Genomic DNA, 5,038 nt, shown 5'->3' with positions numbered 1-5,038 from the left:
TACGTTCTCAGATTATTGGACCAAACTGTGTAATCATTATTATAGAAATTCCTATATGTCCTTATCGACCAGTATATGCAATTTCATCTTGAGTGAATCTCAATCTTAGAGGTATTGTACATGTGTGTTATTGCTCATACAGTATACATATACCAATTATTATTTGTGCCAGAAATCGTAATGGTATTGTGGGTCTCTGCTAACCATTGTGTATTGGTATAATTGTGGATCTAAACCACTCCACTATCCATTTCAATCAATTACATCTTCTGATTTGTGGACTCTCACCAACGATCCAGAGAGGGAATATGGGCCAGCATCCTTGTATTAACGCCCTCTCCGCCTAAAGTTGGCGGCAGATCCACCTGTCTATCGTTCCCTACTTTGTTCTATCAGTCAATTTTCCCAATGGTGATCTCTCGTCAGTGATTCAGGGAGTTGATGCGTCCGTACTATCTACTCTCATACCACACTGAAGACGCTCAATACTGTCTGATCTTGGAAGCTAAACAGTGTTGGACTTGGTGAGTACTTGGTGGGGGACCACTAGGGAATACCGGGTAGAGTAGAACCATTCATTAGCCCCTGATTCCCTGCCTAACATTGACAGCAGAATCACTGCTTTTTTCTTCCTTCAATCTCTTATCCACCCACCTCCATAAACTTTGGTTGGCACATTTAGGGTTATACCTTGACCTATTGGCACAAGCTTTCTTGCATGGATTTCAAACTATCAATTTTGCAACCAGTTTGCTAGATTGGCAGCTTGGGTCTTCACAACTGTATTCAGGAGTCCTTCCTGGTAATTATAATTGTGATAATCATAAGAACCAAGCATTTTATATGTTATGTGTTTTGTTTGTTGTTTGTGGATACCATATTTTAAATTTCTTTATTAAAAGTTATGTTTTATATGCTTATCACACCACCATTATCGCTAATTAGCTTTAAGAGTGCACCCACAAAAGAGTCTTACTTCTTCTCCACTTAATATTCTGTGTACCTTAATAGACAGCATTTACACAGCTCCCCCCCCCCCCCTTCTACAACCCCCTGGTACTGCACAGGTTAGCTGGAATTGCGTTGAGGGACAGCTCGCCCCGTCAGCATCTCTGTACTGGATCTGCAGGCAGGAAAATGGCGCTGAACGCTGCTGGGTCCGCTCTGAGGAGAAGCTCCGCCCCCTGAACATGGCGCTGCTTCACGCTCTTCACTTCTTTATACTGGCCTGAGGAATGGTGCTGGCAGCGTTACCGAGGTCCCTGGCAGCATTGGTGACCAGTGTAGGGTGTAGGCGCTGGCTCAGGGCGCCCCTCAAAGCGCTGCACTGTGTACTGCTGAGCCTCTGGAGCGCAGTTAGTACTTAGGGGATTGACACCAATCATTTCATAGATGTAGCTTTTAGTTTATATTTACTGTAGATAGAAAAAGACTTCTAAAGAGTTGTAATAAGCTAGTTCAATTGGGCACTATATATTTGTGTATAACTTAAGGACTACTGAAATGGTAGAATCGTGGTGGTGCACACTTCCGGTGTGTGTTCCACCAGTAAAGAAGTGCGTATTCCACCCGGGGTGGGCTTCATTAGCCTGTGGAATGTAGTGTGCATTCCACCTGAAACCAGCGCCGCCCACCAGTGCAATGCATTACCAGATGCCGCCATGCATTCCACTTGCACTATGTGGAGGGGAGGGTCCCGATTAACCTGTGGCAACTTGAACGCTAGCGCAAGTAACATAGAGCTGGTTCAAAATGTGACTGCTCATGATACCATACTAAAGGAAGTATACTGTATAATCCTTCTGTCTGATTCAAGATACATATTCAGTATCTGCATAAGATACCATGTTATAATCAGCAGGTATGACATTTCTGTTTATTTTTAACAACCCTAATGGTTAGAATCCAGTATCATACTGTAAAATTGTTAACATATAATGATATCACAGATTTGGCAATATCAAAACGGAACAAAGGGGATGGTGTATAGGTGGCCCATAGGGCAAATAAATGGTATATAGCCTATAGGCCTTATAGCCTTGGCTGCTCATATCCAGTAATTGTTTACTCTACAGGCACCTCAGCATTTACAGCCCTAAAGATCATACTGTTTTTTGCATGCAATAATATCACAAAATGGATGGTTATCAAAAAAATGAAACAATGTCCACATTTTCGTTAAGCCCAATGGGAACAAGAGTATTAAAGGTGTAAATCCAATAGCTTTCCCTTTTAGCTAGTGAATGCTTCTTACTACCTCCACTATGGTTCTCTTTGATATGTTCCAGAACAGTGAAAGAAAAATTATTCTTCTCCACTGTTGAGTTATGGAATTCGGAGAAGTGACGAGGTAAACTATGAGTATTCACCTTTTTTTGATGTTTCGCATGTGCTTTTGGATTGGGATTTTAAGATGCCTCTTAGTTTTATGTATGTTAAGCCACACGCACAGGTAATCCTGTATACTATATTCTCCATGTTGCAGTATACTGCCTGATCTAATGCATACAGTTTTCCAGTTTCCAATTTCCAATTAAAAGTTGTTCTACTCATGAATTTACAACATATGCATGTAGTACAAGGAAAACACAGTCTTTTTGGTAAGAAAAGTAGGTTTGGATGTACTCATCGTCCCATCTATTCTAATCCTACTTGGTGCAAGGATGTTTTTCAAGTTGGTCGCTTTACGGAATACTTTATTCGGTCTTAAAGGGAGGTGGGATCCAAGTATGGGATCTTTAAGAAGGATGCCCCAGTGTTTCTCCATGATTTTGTTTACTGAGAAATTTTCTCTGTTATACTGGGTGATGAAAAGTCTCTGATGCCATTACTTTTTAACACCAGATTTACTTTTAGACTCAGGTATTTCATCCCTCTCCTGAATAGAAGCTCTAAATCTGGCATCATAGATGTAGCAAAGATCATAACCTCTCTCAATGAATCTGTTTAACAACACTAAAGACTGTCTCCAATAGTCCTCTTCTCTACTGCAATTTCTTTAAATTCAAAGGAATTGTGCATAAGGGAAACTCTTCTTCAAGCCTTTTTTTTTAATTCTTTGTTTCATTTTTAATTTAAATACATTGATTTTGTATCACTAGAGGTAAACACTATCCTCTACTCTGTTAGTAACATCTCGCTTCATTATGGGCCATTAAGGAGAATTAATTAGGCCATCTATATGACAGACATTAGTGTTTCTATTATTATGGCTATTTATTATTCTCTATACTATATGACAGGGTTGGTCACAATGCCAGCCCCTAAATCCTGCTGGCTCACAATCCCGATGGTCGGCATGCTTGCCGGCATTCCACTGCTGGATACCGGTGTCGGTATGCTGACCAGCGGTCTCTTGACCTCTGGTCATGCATACACAACCCATATGACAGACATTAGTATTTTTTATTATTATAGCTATTTATTAAATACCCACTAATTTATCAGTGGATTCCTTTTTAATTGCCCACATCTCCTCTTCCACCTTATAGCAATCATATTTAATCCTCTACTAATGAAAGTGATTTTCCATTCATTTTTTGTCTACTTGACTTTTAACTTGTGATTACTCCATATCGGTATGTATAAATGAACTCTGAGAGCCACCTATGTTCATACTGTCTTTGATAATACTTTCTAGATAATGTTGAATATGCAATGTGACAGAATAGACAATCATGATTTTGTAGATTCTGAAATCATTCAGTGGCCATCAGCTTGCAAAGTGACATTGTGCTCTCACTATTAAATGCTTGTTTGCATATGTATCTGTTTTGCTGGTATGTATACTCAATTATTGATCACTCCACTTATATCTTTGTATGTTTTTCTATTAGTTAACTCTCTACCACTCAAATTTAACCCCTGATGAAGTTCACAATGACGAAACGCGTTGGGTGGAAAGTCAATATCCACATCACAGATCTACATTTTATATCTATGGAGACATTTCTCTCTAACAATGCATTGTGTCACGCTCGGCTCGAGTTGAAGATCTGATGACTGATAATTGACTGAGGGAGCAGCTTTCGGCAAAGGAAGGAAACGATGTGGCTGAATGTAGTTCTTACTCATGGATTGAGTACTTAGGCCCAAAGATGAAGAGGGGTAGACAATGAGGACAATGACCAAGAACAATACACCGAAGAAAGATTAACTCAGTTTTACTGAGACCTCAGTCATACACAGCGACTAGGAGATAAGTCCAAGTGAATTCTGAAGAACGAAATGTTCATGACTTGTAAATGATAATGAAGAATACTGCATGAAGGAGTGACTTGGGATTTGTACACGATGCTGAAGTACACTGAAGGAAGAGATGACTTGTGATTCCTAAACGATGCTGGAGAACACTGAATGAGGAGATGACTTTTGATTTATAAACGATGCTGAGAACATTGAATGAGGTGATGACTCGTGATTTGTAAACGATGCTGAAGAAAGGAATGCTGAGAGAACAGTAAGCAAATGGAGACCCTCTACCAGATAGGGGACCCAGCCAGGAGCGGATTGGGAACAAAAAGCGGCCCTGGAAAGATTTGTACTAGTGGCCCCACATGGTCAGCACCAGAGGTGTAAGGTCTAGCCATGGGCATGGCAGCAGCACCCTCCCCCCAAAGACTTTCCAGATAGTGGGCATGTCCAGCATCAAGGGGGAAGTTAAAAAGAAATAAAATTGGGGGCGTGGCTAAGCAGCCATTAGGGCAGGACGTGCTTCTTCACAGCTCCGGCCACAAAAGCCCTAATACACGTCCCTACAGTGCCTCTCCTTCTCATACACCCTCCCAACATACTTCCCCGGCTCCTGGGCACCTTTCCTCCCACTACAGGACAGGTTTGCAGAGCCGGCAGGGGTCTCCTACCCCTCTGCAGGTTGCGGCCTAGCTTCCTTTCCCAAGCTGGGAAGACTGGATTTTATGGATGCCTCCAAGTGACTGGTGCCGCCCTCACCCGCAACCCGATCTGAAGCCTCCTCCGCTGTGGATCCCCTGTGCGGCTCCCCCAGCTCATCCTCTCACCTCCGGTCCGCGGCGGTTGC

The 5,038-nt window shown here is 41.8% G+C and overlaps 1 pseudogene; it reads left to right on the top strand.

The window, feature by feature from the left end:
• The first annotated feature begins 454 nt into the window (after positions 1-454).
• LOC134964616 (5S ribosomal RNA) lies at positions 455-572 on the top strand (annotated as a pseudogene).
• Positions 573-5,038: the final 4,466 nt, after the last annotated feature.

The sequence above is a fragment of the Pseudophryne corroboree genome, chromosome 9 (assembly GCF_028390025.1).
Source record: "Pseudophryne corroboree isolate aPseCor3 chromosome 9, aPseCor3.hap2, whole genome shotgun sequence".
In the NCBI taxonomy this organism is placed as follows: domain Eukaryota; kingdom Metazoa; phylum Chordata; class Amphibia; order Anura; family Myobatrachidae; genus Pseudophryne; species Pseudophryne corroboree.
This window is presented reverse-complemented; position numbering and strand designations above follow the sequence as displayed.